This window comes from Henckelia pumila, chromosome 4 (assembly GCF_033568475.1).
Source record: "Henckelia pumila isolate YLH828 chromosome 4, ASM3356847v2, whole genome shotgun sequence".
Lineage (NCBI taxonomy): Eukaryota > Viridiplantae > Streptophyta > Magnoliopsida > Lamiales > Gesneriaceae > Henckelia > Henckelia pumila.
In genome coordinates this window covers 113,109,635-113,134,456 of record NC_133123.1, presented here as the reverse complement: position 1 = coordinate 113,134,456, position 24,822 = coordinate 113,109,635, and the positions used below count along the sequence as shown (strand labels likewise).

At 42.4% G+C, this 24,822-nt stretch overlaps 14 non-coding genes across 14 annotated transcripts; 1 reads left to right on the top strand and 13 right to left on the bottom strand.

Annotated features, from left to right (window-relative positions):
- Positions 1–2,803: 2,803 nt before the first annotated feature.
- LOC140867962 (5S ribosomal RNA) lies at positions 2,804–2,922 on the top strand. The gene has a single exon (XR_012145400.1). It is a non-coding gene; the product is annotated as a 5S ribosomal RNA (ribosomal RNA).
- An 8,340-nt stretch (positions 2,923–11,262) lies between these two features.
- Positions 11,263–11,381, bottom strand: LOC140870390 (5S ribosomal RNA). The gene has a single exon (XR_012147354.1). It is a non-coding gene; the product is annotated as a 5S ribosomal RNA (ribosomal RNA).
- A 399-nt stretch (positions 11,382–11,780) lies between these two features.
- On the bottom strand, positions 11,781–11,899 carry LOC140870322 (5S ribosomal RNA). Its single transcript, XR_012147288.1, has one exon. It is a non-coding gene; the product is annotated as a 5S ribosomal RNA (ribosomal RNA).
- Positions 11,900–12,299: 400 nt separating this feature from the next.
- LOC140869218 (5S ribosomal RNA) lies at positions 12,300–12,418 on the bottom strand. The gene has a single exon (XR_012146604.1). It is a non-coding gene; the product is annotated as a 5S ribosomal RNA (ribosomal RNA).
- A 911-nt stretch (positions 12,419–13,329) lies between these two features.
- Positions 13,330–13,448, bottom strand: LOC140868299 (5S ribosomal RNA). The gene has a single exon (XR_012145723.1). It is a non-coding gene; the product is annotated as a 5S ribosomal RNA (ribosomal RNA).
- A 402-nt stretch (positions 13,449–13,850) lies between these two features.
- Positions 13,851–13,969, bottom strand: LOC140869040 (5S ribosomal RNA). Its single transcript, XR_012146433.1, has one exon. It is a non-coding gene; the product is annotated as a 5S ribosomal RNA (ribosomal RNA).
- Positions 13,970–14,369: 400 nt separating this feature from the next.
- On the bottom strand, positions 14,370–14,488 carry LOC140868741 (5S ribosomal RNA). The gene has a single exon (XR_012146143.1). It is a non-coding gene; the product is annotated as a 5S ribosomal RNA (ribosomal RNA).
- Positions 14,489–14,887: 399 nt separating this feature from the next.
- Positions 14,888–15,006, bottom strand: LOC140868560 (5S ribosomal RNA). Its single transcript, XR_012145972.1, has one exon. It is a non-coding gene; the product is annotated as a 5S ribosomal RNA (ribosomal RNA).
- Positions 15,007–15,406: 400 nt separating this feature from the next.
- Positions 15,407–15,525, bottom strand: LOC140868246 (5S ribosomal RNA). The gene has a single exon (XR_012145673.1). It is a non-coding gene; the product is annotated as a 5S ribosomal RNA (ribosomal RNA).
- Positions 15,526–15,925: 400 nt separating this feature from the next.
- LOC140868362 (5S ribosomal RNA) lies at positions 15,926–16,044 on the bottom strand. The gene has a single exon (XR_012145783.1). It is a non-coding gene; the product is annotated as a 5S ribosomal RNA (ribosomal RNA).
- An 879-nt stretch (positions 16,045–16,923) lies between these two features.
- Positions 16,924–17,042, bottom strand: LOC140868931 (5S ribosomal RNA). Its single transcript, XR_012146328.1, has one exon. It is a non-coding gene; the product is annotated as a 5S ribosomal RNA (ribosomal RNA).
- A 400-nt stretch (positions 17,043–17,442) lies between these two features.
- On the bottom strand, positions 17,443–17,560 carry LOC140869227 (5S ribosomal RNA). The gene has a single exon (XR_012146612.1). It is a non-coding gene; the product is annotated as a 5S ribosomal RNA (ribosomal RNA).
- Positions 17,561–17,922: 362 nt separating this feature from the next.
- Positions 17,923–18,041, bottom strand: LOC140869299 (5S ribosomal RNA). The gene has a single exon (XR_012146678.1). It is a non-coding gene; the product is annotated as a 5S ribosomal RNA (ribosomal RNA).
- Positions 18,042–18,441: 400 nt separating this feature from the next.
- LOC140869041 (5S ribosomal RNA) lies at positions 18,442–18,560 on the bottom strand. The gene has a single exon (XR_012146434.1). It is a non-coding gene; the product is annotated as a 5S ribosomal RNA (ribosomal RNA).
- Positions 18,561–24,822: the final 6,262 nt, after the last annotated feature.

Here is a 24,822-nt window from a genome sequence, read left to right as displayed (position 1 = left end):
GACTGATGAAGAGATAGAGAAAATGACACATGTACCATATGCGTCAGCCATAGGTAGTATCATGTATGGGATGATTTCTACCAGACCGGATGTAGCATTTGCTCTGAGTGTCACGAGAAGATATCAAGCTAATCCCGATCAAATGCATTGGAAAGCCGTGAAGGACATTCTTAAGTACTTACGAAGGACTAAGAATATGTTCATGGTATATGGAGGAAGAGAACTAAAATTGGAAGGCTATACCGACTTTAGCTTCCAAAGTGACGTGGATGACTCGAAGTCAACCTCTGGATTTGTGTTCATGCTCAATGGCGGTGCTGTCTCTTGGAAGAGTTCCAAGCAGGACACCACAACGGATTCCACCACTGAGGCAGAATACATTGCAGCATCAGCTGCTGCTAAAGAGGCCGTTTGGATGAGGAATTTCGTCCAAGAGTTGGGCGTCATTCCTGAAGTTGTTGGTCCAATCCCGGTGTACTGTGACAACACGGGTGCCGTTGCTCAGGAAAAGGAACCAAGGTCTCATCAAAGATCCAAACACGTACTGAGGAAATACCACATCATCCGGGAGATTGTGGAAAGAGGAGACATCACTGTCGAAAGAGTGGCCTCTGCAGACAATATCGCTGATACACTTACTAAGCCCTTGCCAGGACCATTATTTGACAAACATCGCGAAGCAATGGGTCTACGTAGTATGACTAGTTGTCTTTAGGGCAAGTGGGAGATTGAAAGAGTGGGTGCCCGGTGAGCCAACTTGTGGCTAAGGGCTTTGATGACTCTTTGTATAAACAATCTTTTGTTTAATATAATTTATACTTTTATTAATGGCAATGACTTTATCTTTCTTCATATTGTTATATTGTGATATATTATTGTTGTTTTGATAAAGACCTTGAATATACTATAGTGTATATAAGATGTGGTAGAACATGGGGATGTCTATCATGAAACACATCTTATAGTCACTGTATATTCTAAACTGTTCCTAGTCGATTGAGCCGTCCGATAATAAGGATAAGGATCGCTTGAGTTTGAGACTAGAATTTGCGATGCAGAGTACCACATTTCATTGGTAGGGAACATAGAGATGTTCGAAACATGCAAATGGATATTCATATGATGAATGATCGAACTACCCTATCCGGACTTTCCAAGTGGTTATCACTTATCGAGTGGATGAAGTCCGCGGTTTTGGTTGTACACCATTAGTCCTTACTACTTGAAACATCATTGAGACTCTATATGCTAGTACTGTGCTTTGACTCATTTACCGACTCTATTGGGGTCATCAGGTGTCGGGATTGGGTACAGTTACAACACATATAGGAGTCGATGCTTTGTTGTCAAGGATTCACCACATACTTGCGAGTGTGGATATCCTATGCGATCTGAGGAGATATTAGTGTGACGAATCTCTGGCCAGAGTACATGATGTGTTTTAAGAAATGGTTTCTTAGTAGCACATGCGATGTCACTATTTGATCTTCAAGATGTATTGCATAGTTATCGAATCTAGAACGACTCTCGATTTACCAATGGTTGTTGATTCGATCGGGATATATGGATGAAGGGACCGTACTGTACGCTAACCAAAATCTATTGGTTCTTATAGGCACTATCAGTGATACCTAGGGAATCATGGGGCGATGTTGCTAGGCGCTCTTACCATGATTCGATGGGCAAGTCGGAAATTGTTGTTCCGAGTCACAAGGAGTTGTGAGCCCACGGCTAGCTGTATCCCTGAACCATTGAGGGTCACACAGAGTAATGGATTTTTAATCCCCGTTGAGATAGTTAAATTTAAAGAGTTAAATTTAATGAACAAAGAAGTTGGACTTCTTATTTAAGAGTAGAGGAGTAAGATTTCCTAAAATGACATAGGGATGGGCATTTTTGGAAATCACTGAATTCGGATTCAGAAAAATTTATCTTGACTTTAAAAGGTGCAGAAATGGTTTCTGTGCACATTGGTGAAATCGGTTTATCAATCGGAGTCATGATGAATTTTATATTAATATCTGAACATGCAGACTTTGCTTGTCAGGCTTGAACTTATGATTAATGGGCCCTAAGCTATTAGCAGCCCACATTATAAATAAGTTATTGCAGTACAGAAATTAGACAACAGAGGTCACAAAATATTTTTGAAAACCCTAGCCTTGTTTTCTCTGAAGTGGCCGCCCCCCTCCCCTCTGCTCGGGAAAATCCAGCCTGTGAATTTTGAATTTACAGTCTGGTTTAACGGATCAAATTCGTTAATTCTCTTCGTAGAAACTTCTGATATATTTTCTAGTGCAATCTATCAGAGGGATTAAATCTCTGTTCGTGGACCTGATTGAAGAACAGTTCGTCCATCAGTTCCAGGGATATACAACAAGAGCAGAGTAATCTGTTGGTGTCCATAATCTCGATTCGAGATTGGAGGTAAAAATTTATAATTGTTATTTAATTTTTACACACACAATTTAATCGTAAAGTTTTGATACCCATTATGGAATCGTTCCATATAAAATTTTTAAACTTCCGCTGCACCGGATATCAATTTTGATTGATCTGATCGCCGTTCTCTATCAGCCCTACGGGAAAAACGCCGTGAAAGACCATCTTCGGGTTGTAATTTGAGCATCTCCGTCTCTTAGACCGAGATACTTGCTGTAGGTATCGAGAGGAGCTTCGCGTGAGCAGGCTGAAGCACCTGTAACTCTTAGCCGATCGAAAGTTATGTCCGTTTGAAACTGCAGCTCCTGTTCCTCCGATCCGCAATTCGAGAGACAAAACAATAAAAAATTCATTCACTGTTGGGTGCGATCATACCAGCACTAATGCACCGGATCCCATCATAACTCCGAAGTTAAGCGTGCTTGGGCATGAGCAGTACTAGAATGGGTGACCCCCTGGGAAGTCCTCGTGTTGCACCCCTTTTTTTATTAGTTTCTTTTTTTTCTTACTCGTACATCTTGTTCTTCAAATTCCTCTCCGTCCTAATTCCGACTCTTTCAGTCCAATCCACAGATAGAAAAGATGCAATAGACTGAATCACACGACGTGAACGTGCGATCTGGGTGACGCGGGCCACTTGGTGGGTCCCAACGCACCCTACGAGAAAAATGCCCCCAAAGACCATCTCCGGGTTTGAATTTGAGCTTCTCCGTCTCTTAGACCGAAATACGCGCTGTAGGTATCGAGAAGAGCTTCGCGTGAGTAGGCTGAAGCTCCCGTAACTCTCAGCAGATCGAAAGTTATGTTCGTTTGAAACTATAGTGGAGCTTCAGCCTGCTCACGCGAAGCTTCACTCGATAACTATAGTGCGTATCTCGGTTAAAGAAATGGAGACGCTCACTCGATAACTATACAGGAGCGGGCGCGCCGGAATTTTGCACAATGCAAAATTCCAAGCCCCGGGGAGGTGCGGGCGCTCCGGAATTTTTCAAAATGCAAAATTCCAAGCCCAGGGGAGGCACGGGCGCTCCTCGAGTCGCGCGGGCGCGCTGCCCCGTCGACCTGCACTGAAAAACACTCCCAAAAAGCAAAGCTAAAGCTTGGGAAAGTGCATAACCATAAACCAACTTAATCATAAACATGCATTGATATATCCGACTGTCAAAATACAATACATGAAGTTCTAGAGTTGTACAATAATCAATCTAGTAGAACATGCATCACTTCTAAGTTCTACAATCAAAATACAACAAGTACAACCGAGTTCGAAAACCAAATCGACTCCTACAATAACGAGGCCTCACTCTATCAACTCGACCACCTAGCCATGCGATCTCTGACTCGTTCCTGTCCCACCTGCCGTCAAGTACACATACAAACAAAATGATAGCCGGATAATCCGGTGAGAATACAATTCCCAGTAAAAGAGACAAAGCATGCATATCAAATAATATATCGAACGCGATATATGAAATAACCAAACAAGAGTTCCAATAGCATGTCAATAACTCCAAATCAATTGCATAAAGTGCAATGCATGTCTTTAAAACAAGGATTATCAAGTCTGGATAATCACAAGGTAAAAGTTCTCTTTTCATAATTGGGATCCCGAGGACAAAATATCACCAACACACCGACTCTCCCGATCAAGGTGGACGGTGCATATTTTTCTCCTCTAGACTCTGGGCACATATAGAGAGTGTTTCTCGACAATTGGTAAAAATCTGCTAACCAATGTCACTCAACTATAGTCCACAGAACATTTAACTCTTCTGGGCCTCTCTTGCCCGCAAAACAAAGGTAATTGGCTCAATATGAATGCAATGCAAATCAAAACTCATTCAACTGATTCCAGTAAAACAAATAACATATAATTCAAGAAGCATGCAAGTATGTGATTTTCCCTAGGACACTCGAATCATTCCGGATTCGAGTTAATCGTCCTATTCCATCCCAAAGTCGTCTTTTACCTCTTCTTTGATTGACGTAGCTAAAATCCGGACAAGATACAAGCACAAAAGGCTCAATCAAACATCATTCGATTCAAGTCAAATAATAAAGTAACCTCGATATCAAACCTCGATCAATTCGTCAACGATTCGAATTCTGTAATTTCTGGACTCAAAAATCTGCAACTGAATCTGAAAGGAGATATAAAAGAATTCTAATGTCAATCCATCCAAATCAACCATTCAAACTCAATTCCAACTCCTAAATCCAAAATCTCATCAATATAAACGATTGATATTCCAAAACTCAAACCGGCGGCATAACGGCTATAACTTATCAAACCGGAAATACAGACAGTATAATATCAATCCAATAAACCCAAATCAACCATCAAACCCAAAAATGGCTCAAACCCAACAAATCTCCAAAACCCAAATTTCGAATAATCTTCCAAAAATCAAAACAATTCCGAACGACGTCCAAATTCAAAACCGAAAGAGAATAAACAATCAGAACTCTGCCAAGAACAACATACCCGAAACCCAATCGATTCTAATGGCATCCAAAAAATAGAACGAATCTGATCGGAGAAATACTTACTCTATAGCGAAGCTCTCGTTGCCGTGATCGCTAATCTGCCTTCAGAATTAAATTCCAACGGACGGATCGAGCTCGGACTGAAATCCCAAAGCTTGAGAAATGAGTCGGGGCGTGAAAATGGAGGAGAGAGGCGAGGGAGAGAGGAAGAAGGAGAAGGAATGGGGGAAGAAAAGTCAAAAGCCTATTAAATATCTAACAATCTCCATTTTTGCATTTTAGTCCCTGAAAAATCCAAAATTTGCAAAAAGGATCCTGATCAAAATCAAGTTGGCTCGTGAACTCTGAAATCTCTAATTAACTCAACTAAGATCAATTAAGATAAATTCGGGGCGTTACAATTCTCTCCCTCTAAAAATAAATTTCGTCCTCGAAATCAAAACGGTTCAATCTCATAAGAACTAGATAGATTCAAGACTGCAATAAAGATTCTTCTCTTAGGACTAACCCTGAATTTGCTGCTCCAAACAAACTCTGTTCTTCTAACTGCTTCTTCAAATCCGTAGCAACTTCACTGTACTAATACAAACTAAAACGGTTTGTCTCAGAACTGTTCTGATTCAGATCGAAACTCTGAATTAGTCATCTCAAGCAATTTGTCATCTCAACAAATCCGGTCTCATCAGTTAAAGAGCAAAAGAAATTCTGATCTGGTAACCCAACAACAAGGATTCGGTGATAATCCGCATCAAAAGACGGAAAACACTACGTGAAAACCAGAAAGAGACGGAATAAAACAAGTTTGTAGGAAAGATCGCCCATCATCTCCGGACTCTAATGATATTCAAACAATCTCAGAGACGATTTATCTCTCTTCTAATCTCTGACAAATCTTTCTGAAACTCAAAGTCTTCCGAAATATTCGATCTTTCCGACCAAAATACAAAATTCTGCATCTAAAATCTGAATACTTCGACCGCTTAGTCCAAGTCATCTTCATTCTTGACACAAAATCATCAACTGATCAAAACCTCAAAACAATTCTGGTCCCAAAACAGGTGATTCAAAAGAAGAACCATCCCAATACAATGGAGGTTTTCAATTCTGCTCGCACAACTCGTCAAAAGATTCCATCCAGATAATCATCTGATAGTTTTTTGTTGTACAAGAATTTCATAAAAGTTAGCGACACTCGTCAGCTAACGCAAGGGTCAAGCACCATGCTTCAGATTTTCCCCTCCCGGGATCAGGGAGTTTCATATCTTCCTCTCATTAGAACCATGGACCTTACGATCGGTACCTTGATTTACCAAGTCTGGTTAAGGTTGAGGTTAAGAGAAGGCATAGACTGCTCATGCAAAAAAATTTTCTAAACAAGAGGCAAACCTCTAATCCATATCATCTGTTCTGGTTGTCCGTCGTTCTGAGGATAATCACTGAACTCAGGTGTACTAGAATACAAAAGTCTCTTCGAAGACTATACCAAAAGAAAGGCCATAACCAAGATCTCTATCTAAAATGACAAAATTCGACATTCAATCAATCTGACAAAAGTTCTGATAGAAACACTAACATCTGATCATGTCTGAGAACCATTCTATAGGGAATACAGTAGCAGATTCATCAATCGGTCAATCAAACTCGGATGGCAATTCAAACTCAGACTGACCGGTAGCTCTGCAACAACACCTGTCGAAAGTTCCCAATTCTATTCTAAAATAATAAACTGTACCACCGAAATCAGATCTCTCTCTCAGCTACCAGCTGTGGACAGTCCAGATTATCAGTAGTTATTCTTTAAACTTCCTTCTGCATTCATTATGAAAAGATCAATCCCTCAATTCTTTGAATATCCGTCTGTCATCTGAAAGAATACTGAATAACTCAAAAGTGCCGATCTCTAGATACTCTGCTTTCTCGAAACATCTGACGTAACAAAACAATTACTCCCAACATACGATCTCGGCACTGAACTGAAACTCAAACTGTAACCCAATCTGAATTTCTTCAACGAATTCTCATACCTGCTTCAAACTCAAAATCGAAACTGTATCAATCGTCACTCAAAGAGAATTACCGATAGTAGATAAAATAAAAACATATCTTTCGGCTTAGAGCAACAGCTACTGCATTCGATATCCCCGGAATGAAAAGATTCCAATCAGAAATTCCTCAGTACTTCTAATCATCTTCTCTTTCTTACACTCAGTCTGTACGGAAAGTTATTACTACAGCTACCAACATCAGGGAAGATTACGGAAATTTCCTCATAAGAAAAGCGATACAGATCTTCTAATCAATAAGATCGCGACAAGATCAAAGTCCAGATTCAGACATTGAGTCTCGAGCGTCTTCAGCTGTCTCGATGCTCAGGCTAATAATTGATTCTTCCAAACAAGAATAAACCTCAAATCTCAATAAGAATAAGTGCAAAGCACCGTAAGGTATGCATTACAGAAGAATAAAGAATTCTGAAGCGCTGGTCAATCTCTTATTCAAATCTATAAGAACTGGTCTCATGAGATTTAGTCCAGACATAAGAATATATCCTGCTGAGTAATCGGCTTTATGAACGATAAGAATTTCTCACAGAATCTGCGATAGGACTCAAACATCTTCAAATTCTAGGTAAAGATGTCGATACAGATCAATTCATTTTGTGCCGGTCGTGAGGTGATCAACAGAAATTCCACCTCCAGATAACATGGTTGATAAGAACACCTCAAACCAATCAAAATTCCGTCGGTAAAATAGCGTATCACTGCTCGGCATGCAATCAGCGATCATCAACCAAGAATCTAAAAGATCAGTAAAACTCTTCAAACGGATGAGAAATCCATAGATCGAATACTTACGAATTCATCTAACATCTCTGATAGGTTCAGTTCAAAGGGTCTATAAAACTGAAGACGAGTTTACAATTCAAACGGTACTACAACAGAATCAAAGCTGCCATACCTCATTCCGAATCCACTCTTCCATACCTCTTTCTTACTACTCTCAAATGATGATGTCTGATCTCAAGTCGTTGCTGAAATTAACTTCATAAGTCAGAGGCAATCCCGGAATCTCATCTGGCAATACTAGCAAACTCTCTAACCACTGATTTATCAACCAATTCGGGCTAGATTCTAAGACATCAACTGTATACAAAGAAAATTCCTCCGTATAATTCTGAAATCAAGCGATCATACAACAGACAAAAGCAACTATGGAATGCAAAAGCTCAAAAGGCAGAGGATGCATCATAGTAATATCCTCAGTTAAGAATAAGGAGCGTAACAGAACTATCAGAATAAGAGCATAAAATCATACTCAACAATTACATGTTGTGTCATCATCGGGTGCAACACAAGTCTGCGGATCCTCATGGAGAGAAAGATTCAACGTCTGTTTAATCGGAGGTTGATTCATGATCGAAGAGCCTCTAGGCCGATTCTCGTGCGGCGGTTGATATGAGTGAACTACACGAGCTTGTCCCTCCTGTTGAACCATCGATCTAAAAGAACTCCCCGACTGAGACCCACTGGTATAAAGCTGAGGACATCTCCTAGCAAAGTGTCCTGGCAGATGGCAGATATTGCAGCATCCAGAAATCCCAAGGAAATGCTCACTGAGGTGTTGACCTCCACAGTTATTGCAAGATACACCGGAAGATCCTGAACTATGTCCAGAACCAGACTGTTTCGATCCGCTGGAGCTGGAAGAACTACTCCCATACTTCTTGAATGACCGTCCTCTCGGTTGCAAACGATCTCTAGTGGTATTCCCTCTGTACACAGTCGGTTTTTGGAATGGAATCTGCCTAAGAAATTCAGCTTTGAACAAACTCCACAAAACAACCAAACCTTGATTCTCTAATTCCTTCTTCCTAGAAATCCACCAAATTTTGGCAGTCCCTTGCAGTTGGTACATAACTAACCGAATTCTACGGTCATCGTTGTATTCCAGAGAATCAAATAACTGGTCGATTTCTTCTAACCAATTCACACATTCCACTGCACTCTCTGAACTTCTCAGGGTTGGGGGTTGAAAGGTCTGGAACCTCATCAACAAGGCTTCCATCGACGTTGGAGTAACGTCCATTCTCCGGTCGTAGAACAACCTCGTCTAATCAAATTCCGATACGGAATGCTTCCTGTTCAAAATTCATCGAGGAATACATATCTCAATTTCGAGAGCATTAGGACACAGACATCACAATCTCAATCTCAATCATCTTGTGTCCATAATCTCTATTCAACAATTTTAGTCTATCTCAGAAATATTCAATTTCAATTGAGAAACAATTATAGTTTATATTCCAGATAATTCATGCTTTACAATTAACATCACAAATCATGTAGTTCAAGTAATCTTCACATAATAAAGCATGATCGCATGGTATTTAAACAAACAATTAAATAACTCAATCACATGCGAGAATTCAATTCATGCAAACTCGATCTACCATGCTCACTCTAATTCAGTCCAAGAAACTTATCGCTCTGATACCACTTAATGTGAGACCCCGTTTCTAATCATCTAAACTCGTTTAATTAAACACAAACAAACACGAGGAGCCGCGGAAAAGAAATCAATTTTTTTTAAATCAAACAACAGGCGCGGGCGCGCCGAAATTTCGCAAAATGCGAAATTCCAAGCCTAGGGGAGGCACGGGCGCTCCTCGAGTCGCGCGGGCACTCCTCGAGTCGCGCGGGCGCGCTGCCCCTTCGACCTGCACTGAAAAAAACTCCCAAAAAGCAAAGCTAAAGCTTGGGAAAGTGCAAAACCATAAACCAACTTAATCATAAACATGCATTGATATATCCGACTGTCAAAATACAATACATGAAGTTCTAGAGTTGTACAATAATTAATCTAGTAGAACATGCATCACTTCTAAGTTCTACAATCAAAATACAACAAGTATAACCGAGTTCGAAAACCAAATCGACTCCTACAATAACGAGGCCTCACTCTATCAACTCGACCACCTAGCCATGCGATCTCTGACTTGTTCCTGTCCCACCTGCCGTCAAGTACACATACAAACAAAACGACAGCCGGATAATCCGGTGAGAATATAATTCCCAGTAAAAGAGACAAAACATGCATATCAAATAATATATCGAACGCGATATATGAAATAACCAAACAAGAGTTCCAATAGCATGTCAATAACTCCAAATCAATTGCATAAAGTGCAATGCATGTCTTTAAAACAAGGATTATCAAGTCTGGATAATCACAAGGTAAAAGTACTCTTTTCTTAATTGGGATCCCGAGGACACTCGAATCATTCCGGATTCGAGTTAATCGTCCTATTCCATCCCAAAGTCGTCTTTTACCTCTTCTTTGATTGACGTAGCTGAAATCCGGACAAGCTACAAGCACAAAAGGCTCAATCAAACATCATTCGATTCAAGTCAAATAATAAAGTAACCTCGATATCAAACCTCGATCAATTCGTCAACGATTCGAATTCTGTAATTTCTGAACTCCAAAATCTGCAACTGAATCTGAAAGGAGATATAAAAGAATTCAAATGTCAATCCATCCAAATCAACCATTCAAACTCAATTTCAACTCCTAAATCAAAAATCTCATCAATATAAACGATTGATATTCTAAAACTCAAACTGGCGGCATAACGGCTATAACTGGTCAAACCAAAAATACAGACAGTATAATATCAATAAAATAAACCCAAATCAACCATCAAACCCAAAAATGGCTCAAACCCAACAAATCTCCAAAACCCAAATTTCTAATAATCTTCCAAAAATCAAAACAATTCCGAACGACATCCAAATTCAAAACCGAAAGAGAATAAACAATCAGAAATCTGCCAAAAACAACATACCCGAAACCCAATCGATTCTAATAACATCCAAAAAATAGAACAAATCTGATCGGAGAAATACTTACTCTATAATGAAGCTCTTGTTGCCGTGATCGCTAATTTGCCTTAAGAATTAAATTCCAACGGATGGATCGAGCTCGGACTGAAATCCCAAAGCTTGAGAAATTAGTCAGGGCGTAAAAATGGAGGAGAGAGGCGAGGGAGAGAGGAAGAAGGAGAAGGAATGGGGGAAAAAAAGTCAAAAGCCTATTAAATATCTAACAATATCCATTTTTGCATTTTAGTCCCTGAAAAATCCAAAATTTGCAAAAAGGATCCTGATCAAAATCAAGTCGGCTCGTGAACTCTGAAATCTCAAATTAACTCAACTAAGCTCAAATAAGATAAATTTGGGGCGTTACACAGATTGGACTGAAAGAGTCGAAAATAGGACGGCGAGGAATCGAAAAAACAAGAAGTACGAGTAAACAAAAAAATTAATGAAAAAAGGGGTGCAACACGAGGACTTCCCAGGGGGTCACCCATTCTAGTACTGCTCATGCCCAAGCATGCTTAACTTCGGAGTTCTGATGGGATCCGGTGCATAAGTGCTGGTATGATCGCACCCAACAGTGAATGAATTTTTATTATTTTGTCTCTCGAATTGCGGATCGGAGGAACAGGAGCTGCAGTTTCAAACGGACATAACTTTCGATCGGCTAAGAGTTACAGGTGCTTCAGCCTGCTCACGTGAAGCTCCTCTCGATACCTACAGCAAGTATCTCGGTCTAAGAGACGGAGACGCTCAAATTACAACCCGGAGATGGTCTTTCGGGGCGTTTTTCTCGTAGGGCGCGATGGGACCCACCGAAGCGGCCCGTGTCACCTAGATCGCACGTTCACGTCATGTGATTAAGTCTATTGCATCTTTTCTATCTGCGAATTAGACTGAAAGAGTCGGAAATAGGACGGCGAGGAATTGGTAAAACAAGAAGTACGAGTAAGAAAAAAAGAAATTAATAAAAATGGGGTGCAACACGAGGACTTCCCAGGAGGTCACCTATCCTAGTACTGCTCTCGCCCAAGCAAGCTTAACTTCGGAGTTCTGATGGGATCCGGTGCATTAGTACTGGTATGATCGCACCCAACAGTGAATGAATTCTTTATTGTTTTGTCTCTCAAATTGCGGATCGGAGGAACAGGAGCAGCAATTTCAAACGGACATAACTTTCGATCTGCTGAGAGTTACGGGAGCTTCAGCTTGCTAACGCGAAGCTCTTCTCGATACCTAAAGTGCGTATCTCGGTCTAAGAGACTGAAAAGCTCAAATTCTAACCCGAAGATTGTCTTTGGGGGTATTTTTCCCATAGGGCGCGCTGGGACCCATTGAAGTGGCTCGCATCACCCAGATCGCACGTTCACGTCCTGTGATTAAGTCTATTGCAAATTTTATATCCGCGGATTGGACTAGAAGAGTCGGAAATAAGACGGAGAGGAATCGGAAGAACAAGATGTACAAGTAAGAAAAAAAGAAACTAATAAAAAAGGGTTGCAACACGAGGACTTCCCAGGGGGTCACCCATCCTAGTACTGCTCTTGCCCAAGAACGCATAACTTCGGACTTCTGATGGGATCCGGTGCATTAGTACTGGTATGATCGTACCCAACAGTGAATGAATTCTTTATTTTTTTGTCTCTCGAATTGCGGATCGGAGGAACAGGAGCTGCAGTTTCAAACAGACATAACTTTCGATCGGCTGAGAGTTACTGGAGCTTCAGCCTGCTCACGCGAAGCTACACTCGATACCTATAGTGTGTATCTCGTTTAAATTCCAAAATGGAGATGGTCTTTCGAGGCATTTTTCCCGTATGTCACGCTGGGACCCACCAAAGCGGCCTGCGTCACCCAGATCGCACGTTCACATCATATGATTCAGTCTATTGCATCTTTTCTATCCGCGGATTGGACTGAAAGAGTCGGAAATAGGACGGCAAAAAATCGAAAGAACTAGAAGTAGGAGTAAGAAAAAAAGAAATTAATGAAAAATGGGGTGCAACACGAGGACTTCCCAGGGGATCACGCATCCTAGTACTGCTCTCGCCCAGGCACGCTTAACTTCGGAGTTCGCTCTCGCCCAGGCACGCTTAACATCGGAGTTCTGGTATGATCGCACCCAACAGTGAATGAATTCTATATTGTTTTGTCTCTCGAATTGCGGATCGGAGGAGCAGGAGCTACAGTTTCAAATGGACATAACTTTCGATCGGCTAAGAGTTACGGGAGCTTCAGCCTGCTCACGCGAAGCTCCTCTCGATACCTACAGCAAGTATCTCGGTCTAAGAGATGGAGACGCTCAAATTACAACCCGAAGATGGTCTTTCGTGGAGTTTTTCCCGTAGGGCGCGCTGGGACCCACCGAAGCGGCCCGCGTCACCCAGATCGCACGTTCACATCATGTGATTAAGTCTATTGAATCTTTTCTATCCGCGAATTGGACTGAAAGAGTCGGAAATAGGACTGCGAGGAATCGGAAAAACAAGAAGTACGAGTAAGAAAAAAAGAAATTAATGAAAAAGGGGTGCAACACGAGGACTTCCAAGGGGGTCACCCATCCTAGTACTGCTCTCGCCCAAGCAAGCTTAAATTCGGAGTTCTGATGGGATCCGATGCATTAGTGCTGGTATGATCGCACCCAACAGTGAATGAATTCTTTATTGTTTTGTCTCTCGAATTGCGGATCGGAGGAACAGGAGCTGCAGTTTCAAACGGACATAACTTTCGATCTGCTGAGAGTTATGGGAGCTTCAGCCTGCTCATGCTAAGCTCTTCTCGATACCTAAAGCGCATATCTCATTCTAAGAGATGGAGAAGCTCAAATTCAAACCCGAAGATTGTCTTTGGGGGAATTTTTTCCCGTAGGGCATGCTAGGAACCACCGAAGTGGCCCGCGTCACCCAGATCGCACGTTCATGTCCTGTGATTCAGTCTATTGCATCTTTTCTATCTGTGGATTGGACTGAAAGAGTCGGAAATAGGACGGAGAGGAATCGGAAGAATAAGATGTACGAGTAAGAAAAAAAGAAACTAATATAAAAACGGGTGCAACACGAGGACTTCCCAGGGGGTCACCCATCCTAGTACTGATCTTGCCCAAGCACGCATAACTTCGGAGTTATGATAGGATCCGGTGCATTAGTGCTGGTATGATCGCACCCAACAGTGAATGAATTCTTTATTTTTTTGTCTCTCGAATTGCAGATCGGAGGAACAGGAGCTTCAGTTTTAAACGGACATAACTTTCGATCGGCTGAGAGTTACTGGAGCTTCAGCCTGCTCACGCGAAGCTCCACTCGATACCTATAGTGCGTATCTCGGTTAAAGAGACGGAGACGCTCAAATTCCAAAACGGAGATGGTCTTTCGGGGCATTTTCCCGTATGTCGCGCTGAGACCCACCGAAGCGGCCCGCGTCACCCAGATCGCACATTCACATCATATGATTCAGTATATTGCATCTTTTCTATCCGCGGATTGGACTGAAAGAGTCGCAAATAGGACGGCGAGGAATCGAAAGAACAAGAAGTACGAGAAAGAAAAAAAGAAATTAATGAAAAAAGGGGTGCAACACGAGGACTTCCCAGGGGATCACCCATCCTAGTACTGCTCTCGCCAAAGCACGCTTAACTTCGTAGTTCTGATGGGATCCGGTGCATTAGTGTTGGTATGATCGCACCCAACAATGAATGAATTCTTTATTATTTTTCTCTCGAATTGCGGATCGGAGGAACAGGAGGTGCAGTTTCAAACGGATATAACTTTCGATTGGCTAAGAGTTACGGGAGCTTCATCCTACTCACGCGAAGCTCCTCTCGATACCTACAGCAAGAATCTCAGTCTAAGAGATGGAGACGCTCAAATTACAACCCGAAGATGGTCTTTTGGGGCATTTTTTCCGTAGGGCACGCTGGGACGCATCGAAGCGGCCCGCGTCACCCAGATCGCACGTTCACGTCATGTGATTAAGTCTATTGCAACTTTTCTATCAGTGGATTGGACTGAAAGAGTCGGAAATAAGACGGCGAGGAATCGGAAAAACAAGAAGTACGAGTAAGAAGAAAATGAATTAATGAAAAAGGGGTGCAACACGAGGACTTCCTAGGGGATCACCCATCCTAGTACTGCTCTCGCCCAAGAACGCTTAACTTCGGAGTTCTGATGGGATCTGGTGCATTAGTGCTGGTATGATCGTACCCAACAGTGAATGAATTCTTTATTGTTTTGTCTCTCGAATTACGGATCGGAGGAACAGGAGCTGCAGTTTCAAACGGACATAACTTTCGATCTGCTGATAGTTACGGGAGCTTCAACCTACTTACGCGAAACTCTTCTCGATACCTACAGCGCGTATCTCGGTCCAAGAGACGGAGAAGATCAAATTTAAACCCGGAGATGGTCTTTGGGGGTATTTTTCTCGTAGGGCGCGCTGGGACCCACCAAAGTAACCCACGTCACCCAGATCGCACGTTCACGTCATGTGATTCAGTCTATTGCATCTTTTCTATCCGCGGATTTGACTGAAATAGTCGGAAATAGGACGGAGAGGAATCGGAAGAACAAGATGTACGAGTAAGAAAAAAAAAACTAATGAAAAAAGGGGTGCAACACGAGGACTTCCCAAAGGGTCACCCATCCTAGTACTGCTCTTGCCCAAGCACGCAAAACTTCGGAGTTCTGATGGGATCCGGTGCATTAGTGCTGGTATGATCGCACCCAACAGTGAATGAACTCTTTATTTTTTTGTCTCTCGAATTGCGGATTGGAGGAACAGGAGCTGCAGTTTCAAACGGACATAACTTTCGATCGGCTGAGAGTTACTGGAGCTTCAGCCTGCTCACGCGAAGCTCCACTCGATACCTATAGTGCGTATCTTGGTTAAAGAGATGGAGACGCTCAAATACCAAAACGGAGATGGAGTTTCGGGGAATTTTTCCCATATGTTGCGCTGGGACCCACCGAAGTGGCCCCCGTCACCCAGATCACACGTTCACATCGTATGATTCAGTCTATTTCATCTTTTCTATCCGCGGATTGAACTAAAGGAGTCGGAAATAGGACGGCGAGGAATCGAAAGAACAAGAAGTACGAGTAAGAAAAAAAAAATTAATGAAAAATTAGGTGCAACACGAGAAATTCCCAGGGGGTCAACCATCCTAGTACTGCTCTTGCCCAGGCACGCTTAACTTTGGAGTTCAGATGGGATCCGGTGCATTAGTGCTAGTATGATCGCACCCAACAGTGAATGAAATCTTTATTATTTTGTCTCTCGAATTGCGGATCGGAGGAACAGGAGCTACAGTTTCAAACGGACATAACTTTTGATTGGCTAAGAGTTACGGGAGCTTCAGCCTGCTCACGCGAACCTCCTCTCGATACCTAAAGCAAGTATCTCGGTCTAAGAGACGGAGACGCTCAAATTACAACCTAGAGATGGTCTTTCATGGCGTTTCTCCCGTAGGGTGCGCTGGGACCCACCGATGCGGCCCGCGTCACCCAGATCGCACGTTCACGTCGTTTGATTAAGTCTATTGCATCTTTTCTATCCAAGGATTGGACTGAAAGAGTCGGAAATAGGACGGCGAGGAATCGGAATAACAAGAAGTACGAGTAAAAAAAAAGAAATTAATGAAAAAGGGGTGCAACACGAGGACTTCCCAGGAGGTCACCCATTTCTTATGGGATTCGGTGCATTAGTGCTGGTATGATCGCATCCAACAGTGAATGAATTCTTTATTGTTTTGTCTCTCAAATTGCGGATCGGAGGAACAAGAGCTGTAGTTTCAAACAGACATAACTTTCGATCTGCTGAGAGTTACAGGAGCTTCACCTTGCTCACATGAAGCTCTTCTCGATACCTACAGTGCGTATTTCATTCTAAGAGACGGAGAAGCTCAAATTCAAACCCGGAGATTGTCTTTGGGGGAATTTTTCCCGTAGGGTGCGCTGGGACACACCGAAGTGGAATGCGTCACCCAGATCACACATTCACGTCCTGTGATTCAGTCTATTGCATCTTTTCTATCCGTGGATTGGACTGAAAGAGTCGAAAATAGGACGGAGAGGAATCGGAAGAATAAGATGTACGAGTAAGAAAAAAAAAACTAATAAAAAAAGGGGTACAACACGAGGACTTCCCAGGGGGTCGCCCATCCTAGTACTGATCTTGCCCAAGCACGCATAACTTCGGAGTTCTGATAGGATCCGGTGCATTAGTGCTGGTATGTTCGCACCCAACAGTGAATGAATTCTTTATTTTTTTGTCTCTCGAATTGCGGATCGGAGGAACAGGAGCTGCAGTTTTAAACGGACATAACTTTCGATCGGCTGAGAGTTACTGGAGCTTCAGCCTGCTCACGCGAAGCTCCACTCGATACCTATAGTGCGTATCTCGGTTAAAAAGATGGAGAAGCTCAAATTCCAAAACGGAGATGGTCTTTCGGGGCATTTTCCCGTATGTTGCGCTGCGACCCACCAAAGCGGCCCGCGTCACCCAGATCGCACGTTCACATCGTATGATTCAGTCTATTGCATCTTTTCTATCCGCGGATTGGACTGAAAGAGTCACAAATAGGACGGAGAGGAATCGAAAGTACAAGAAGTACGAGAAAGAAAAAAAGAAATTAATGAAAAAAGGGGTGAAACACGAGGACTTCCCAGGGGTCACCCATCCTAGTACTGCTCTCGCCAAAGCACGCTTAACTTCGTAGTTCTGATGGGATCCGGTGCATTAGTGCTGGTATGATCGCACCTAATAATGAATGAATTCTTTTTTGTTTTTCTCTCGAATTGCGGATCGGAGGAACAGGAGGTGCAGTTTCAAACGGATATAACTTTCGATTGGCTAAGAGTTACGGGAGCTTCAGCCTGCTCACGCGAAGCTCCTCTCGATACCTACAGCAAGAATCTCGGTCTAAGAGACGAAGACGCTCAAATTACAACTTGGAGATACCCATTGAAGCGGCCCGCGTCACCCAGATCGCACGTTCATGTCATGTGATTAAATCTATTTCATCTTTTCTATCAGCGGATTGGACTGAAAGAGTCGGAAATAGGACGGCGAGGAATCGGAAAAACAAGAAGTACGAGTAAGAATAAAAGAAATTAATGAAAAAGGGGTGCAACACAAGGACTTCCCAAGGGATCACCCATCCTAGGACTGCTCTCACCCAAGAACGCTTAACTTTGGAGTTCTGATGGGATCCGGTGCATTAGTGCTGGTATGATCGTACCCAACGGTGAATGGATTCTTTACTGTTTTGTCTCTCGAATTACGGATTGGAGGAACAGGAGCTGCAGTTTCAAACGGACATAACTTTCGATCTGCTGATAGTTACGGGAGCTTCATCCTACTTACGCAAATCTCTTCTCGATACCTACAGCGGCATCTCGGTCTAAGAGACAGAGAAGATCAAATTCAAACCCGGAGATGGTCTTTGGGGGCATTTTTCCCATAGGGCGTGCTGGGACCCACCGAAGTAGCCCACGTCACCCAGATCGCACGTTCACGTCGTGTGATTCAGTCTATTGCGTCTTTTCTATCCGCGGATTTGACTGAAAGAATCGGAAATAGGACGGAGAGTAATCGGAAGAACAAGATGTACGAGTAAGAAAAAAAGAAACTAATAAAAAAAGGGGTGCAACACGAGGACTTCCCAAAGGCTCACCCATCCTAATACTTCTCTTGCCCAAGCATGCATAACTTCGGAGTTCTGATGGGATCCGGTGCATTAGTGCTGGTATGATCGCACCCAACAGTGAATTAATTCTTTATTTTTTTGTCTCTCGAATTGCGGATCGGAGGAACAGGATCTGCAGTTTCAAACGGACATAACTTTCGATTGGCTGAGAGTTACTAGAGCTTCTGCCTGCTCAAGCGAAGCTTCATGTGATACCTATAGTGCGTATCTCGGTTAAAGAGACGGAGACGCTCAAATTCCAAAACGGAGATGGTCTTTCGGGGCATTTTTCCCATATGTCATGCTGGGACCCACCGAAGCGGCCTGCGTCACCCAGATCGCACGTTCACATCGTATGATTCAGTCTATTGCATCTTTTCTATCCGCGGATTGAACTGAAAGAGTCGGAAATAGGATGACGAAAGAACAAGAAGTACGAGAAAGAAAAAAAAATTAATGAAAAAAGGGGTGCAACACGAGGACTTCCCAGGGGGTCACCCATCCTAGTGTTGGAAAAAACTGGCGGTCAGATCAATCACGATTGATACCCGGTGCAGCGGAAGTTTAAAAATTTTGTTATGGAACAATTCCATAGTGTGGGTATCAACCGTTCAACGATTAAATTATTGTGTGTGTAAAATTTAAATAACAATTAAATAAATTTTACCTCAAATCTCGCAACGAGATTAATGGACACCAACAGAACAATTCTGCTCTTGTTGTCTCTCCCTGGAACCGATGAACGCCTTCAATCAGGTCCACGAACAGAGGTTTAATCCCTCTGATAGATTGCACTAGAAAATCTATCAGAAGTTTTCTGCGAAGAGAATACACGAATTTGATTCGTTATTCCTTACTGCGATTCAAAATCACAGACCGGAATTTTCTCGGGCAGAGGGAGGGAGAGGCGGCCGAAAACGTTTTGAGAGGGGCTAGGGTTTCGAAAATCCTGTCTCAAAAATTATGACCTGTTGTGTGTAATTTCTGTACTGAAATAACTTATTTATAATGCAGGCCACTAACACCTTAGGGCCCATTAATCATAAGCTGGGGCCCGACAAGCAAAGCCCGCTCGTTCAGAAATTAATATAAAATTCATCGTGACTCCGATTGATGAACTGATTTCACCAATGTGCACAGAAACCATTTCTGCACATTTTAAAGTCAAAATAAATTTTCCTGAATCCGAATTCAGTGGTTTCCAAAAAATGTCCATCCCTATGTCATTTTAGGAAACCCTACTCCCTTACTCTTAATTAAGAAGTCCAACTCCTTAGTTCATTAAATTTAACTCTTTAAATTTAACTATCTCAACGGGGATTAAAACTCCATTACACTGTGTGACCCTCAATGGTTCAGGGATACAGCTAGCCGTGGGCTCACAACTCCTTGTGACTCGGAACAACACTTTCCGACTTGCCCAACGAATCATGGTAAAGCGCCTGCAACATCGCCCCATGATTCCCTAGGTATCACTGATAGTGCCTACAAGAACCAGTAGATTTTGGTTAGCGTACAGTACGGTCCCTTCATCCATATATCCCGATCGAATCAACAACCATTGGTATATCGAGAGTCGCTCAAGATTCGATAACTATGCAATACATCTTGAAGATCAAATTAGTGACATCGCATGTGCTACTAAGAAACCATTTCTTAAATCACATCAAGTACTCTGGCCAGAGATTCGTCACACTAATATCTCCTCAGATCGCATAGGATATCCACACTCGCAAGTATGTGGTGAATCCTTGACAACAATGCATCGACTCCTATATGTGTCGTAACTGTACCCAATCTCGACACCTGATGACCCCCATAGAGTCGGTAAACGAGTCAAAGCACAGCACTAGCATATAGAGTCTCCATGATGTTTCAAGTCGTAAGGACTAATGGTGTACAACCAAAACCGCGGACTTTATCCACTCGATAAGTGATAACCACTTGGAAAGTCCGGATAGGGTAGTTCGATTATTCATCCTATGAATATCCATTTGCATGCTTCGAACATCTCCATGTTCCCTACCAATGAAACGTGGTACTCCGCATCGCAAATGCTAGTCTCAAACTCGAGCGATCCTTATCCTTATTATCGGACGGCTCAATCGACTAGGAACGGTTTTAGAACATACAGTGACTATAAGATGTATTTCATGATAGACATCTCCATGCCACATCTTACATACACTATAGTATATTCAAGGTCTTTATCAAAACAACAATAGTATATCACAATATAACAATATGAAGTAATATAAAGTCATTGCCATAAAAGTGTAAATAATATTAAACAAAAGATTGTTTATACAAAGAGTCATCAAAGCCCATAGCCACACAGTTGGCTCACTGGGCACCCACTCTTACAATCTCCCACTTGCCCTATAGCCAACTAGTCATACTACGTAGACCCATTGCTTCGCGATGTTTGTCAAACAATGGTCCTGGCAAGGGCTTAGTAAGCGGATCAGCGATATTGTCTGCAGAGGCCACTCGTTCGACAATGATGTCTCCTCTTTCCACAATCTCCCGGATTATGTGGTATTTCCTCAGTACGTGTTTGGACCTTTGATGAGACCTTGGTTCCTTTGCTTGAGCAACGGCACCCGTGTTGTCGCAGTACACCGGGACTGGACCAACAAATTCAGGAATGACGCCCAACTCTTGGACGAAATTCCTCATTCAAACGGCCTCTTTAGCAGCAGCTGATGCTGCAATGTATTCAGCCTCAGTGGTGGAATCCGCTGTGGTGTCCTGCTTGGAACTCTTCCAAGAGACAGCACCGCCATTGAGCATGAACACAAATCCAGAGGTAGACTTCGAGTCATCCACATCACTTTGGAAGCTAGAGTCGGTATAGCCTTCCAGTTTGAGTTCTCGTCCTCCATAAACCATGAACATATTCTTAGTCCTTCGCAAGTACTTAAGAATGTCCTTCACGGCTTTCCAATGCATTTGACCAGGATTAGACTGATATCTGCTCGTGACACTCAGAGCAAATGCTACATCCGGTCTGGTAGATATCATCCCATACATGATACTACCTATAGCTGACGCATATGGTACATGTGTCATATTCTCTATCTCTTCATCAGTCTTGGGACACATAGACTTGGATAGAGAAACTCCATGACACATGGGTAGATGTCCTCTTTTGGACCCATCCATTGAAAACCGTTTCAATATGGTATCGATGTAGGTTGATTGAGTGAGTCCTATCATTCTCTTAGACCTATCTCTATAGATCTGTATCCCAAGAATGTAGGATGCCTCTCCCAAATCCTTCATCGAAAATCTACCTGATAACCATATCTTTGTTGACTGCAACATCCCTACATCATTCCCAATGAGTAGGATGTCATCAACATAAAGTACTAAGAATGTCACAGCATCCTTAACTACTTTCTTGTACACGCACGGTTCCTTCGGGTTCTTGATGAAACCAAAATCTTTTATTGTTTCATCAAATTTCTGGTTCCAACTTCTTGATGCTTGTTTTAGACCATAAATTGATCTCTGAAGCTTGCATACCTTATGCTCGCTTCCCATGGATGTGAACCCCTCTGGCTGCTTCATATAGATTTCTTCCTTAATGTCTCCATTAAGAAAAGCAGTCTTCACATCCATTTGCCATATCTCATAGTCATACCATGCAGCTATGGCAATAAGGATTCTTATGGACTTGAACATAGCAACTGGTGAAAAGGTTTCATCATAGTCAACTCCTTGCCTTTGAGTATAACCTTTCGCCACCAATCGCGCCTTGTAGGTCAATACCTTACCATCAGGCCCAAGCTTTCTTTTGTAGATCCATTTACACCCTATTGGAACAATTCCATCGGGAGGATCTACCAAAGACCAAACTTGGTTTGTATGCATCGAATCCAATTCTGACTGCATAGCTTCAAGCCATAAATTCGAATCCGCATCAGAAATTGCTTCCTTGAAGTTTCTTGGATCACATCCAATGTCGGGTTCATCTTGATCCCCTTCAAGAAGAAGACCATATCGAACTGGAGGTCTAGAAGTCCTTTCGGATCTTCTAGGTGCAGGCGTGTCCAGCAATGGTTCCTGAGGTGTAGGATCGTTATTTTGTATTTCGGGTTCTTCTCGAACTTCTTCGAGTTCCATCATCTCGCCTTTCTTATCCAATAAGAATTCCTTCTCCAAGAAGGTGGCATTCCTAGAAACAAACACCTTTGTTTCAGCAGGATAATAGAAATAATATCCGATTGAATTCTTCGGATACCCTACAAAATAACATAAGCTGGATCGACTATCCAACTTATCTCCCACTGTCCGCTTCACGTAAGCAGGACATCCCCAAATCCTCAAGTATGAATACTTAGGAGCTTTGCCATTCCATAACTCGTATGGTGTTTTGTCCACTGCTTTAGTGTGGACGTTGTTCAACAACAATACCGCCGTTTCAAGCGCATAGCCCCAAAACGAAGGTGGAAGCTCAGTGAAGCTCATCATAGATCGAACCATGTCCAACAAAGTTCGATTACGACGCTCCGATACACCATTAAGCTGTGGTGTCATAGGAGGAGTCCACTGAGAGAGAATCCCATTCTCTTTCAGATAGTCCAAAAACTCGGTACTTAAGTATTCTCCACCTCGATCCGATCGAAGTGCTTTAATACTTTTACCTAGCTTGTTTTCTACTTCAGCCTTGAATTCTTTGAACTTTTCAAATGCTTCAGACTTATATTTCATTAAATATAAATACCCATACCTTGAATAATCGTCAGTAAAGGTAATGAAGTAGGTGTGGCCATATTGAGTCCCAACTCTAAATGGTCCACAAACATCTGTATGGATCAAATCCAACAGATTTTGACTACGCTCAGGTTTCCCCTTAAAAGGAGATTTAGTCATTTTTCCTTTTAGGCAGGATTCACAAGTAGGTAGAGAGTTAATATCAGACATATCAAACATGCCCTCTCCCACTAGCTTGTTCATCCTCCTTGAGGAAATATGACCTAGTCTAGCGTGCCAAAGGTTTGCCGGGTTTTGACTATCGATTTTCCTTTTGTTTGTTGTCGCCGGTTTGTCAATACAATTCACTGGAACGTCTTTTAGTTTTAAATTGTATAGATCGTTTTCAAGTTGTCCATTTCCAATTAAACATTCATTCTTGTAAATATTGCAAATCCCATTCACAAAATTACAAGAATAACCATCTCTATCAAGCATAGAAATAGAAATAATGTTTTTAATTAAATCTGGCACAAATAAAACATCTCTCAACAATAATTTAAAACCATTCTGCAAAATCAAACAAACATCTCCAATGGCCGTAGCTTCAACTCTGGAACCATTCCCGAGCCTCAGCTGGGTCTCACCCATTCTAAGCCTGCGACTTCTTGTCATCACCTGCAAATCATTGCAAATGTGAGATCCACATCCGGTATCCAATACCCAAGAAGTTGTATTAAGTGACATGTTTATTTCGATATAGAACATACCCTTTGCAGTTCCTAACTGCTCAAGATACTCCTTGCAGTTGCGCTTCCAATGACCCGGCTTCTTGCAGTAATGGCAAACATCCTTGGATTTTCCATTGTTTGAAGCCTTTGTCTTTTGCTTCTTCTCGGGTTCCACTTTCTTGGGTGGGGCAGAACGTTTCTTGCCCTTCATACTTGGCCCCTTCTTAGCAGAAGATGAGGAGCCCACCAAGAAAGCTGGCTTATCCTTCTTAAGTGTGGATTCATATGTAACGAGCATATTGACCATCTCTTCAAGGGTGGCCTCTATCTTGTTCATATTAAAATTTATCACGAATCCATCAAATGAAGAAGGAAGAGATAGAAGCAGCAAGTCCACATTGAGTTCATGCTCCAACACCAAATCAAGGGTCGCTAACTTCTGTATGAGCCAAATCACTCGTACCCCATGATCACGGACCGAAGTCCCTTCACGCATGCGGCACGTCATCAACTCCTTAACAGTAGAGAACCTTTCAGCCCTCGACTGAGCCCCAAAAAGTTCCTTGAGTTGCGCATGAATGTCAGCAGCATTCACCGTGTCCTCAAATCGCCTCTGGAGTTCATCAGACATCGAGGCTTGCATATAGCATTTGGTCTTGATGTCATGGTCCCACCATGCATCAAGCTTGGCCAATTCCTCCGGACTAACATCAGCTGGTGCTTCCTTCGGAGGTGCTTTCTCTAACACATAGAGCATTTTCTCCGAAGTTAAGACAATCTTCAACTTCCGGAACCATTCCGTATAGTTGGCGCCAGTCAGCTTGTTTTGTTCGAGGATCGAGAATAAAGGATTTCGCGAATTCATTGTATGAAATACTGAAAAGGAAAACAGACATATATCAATGAT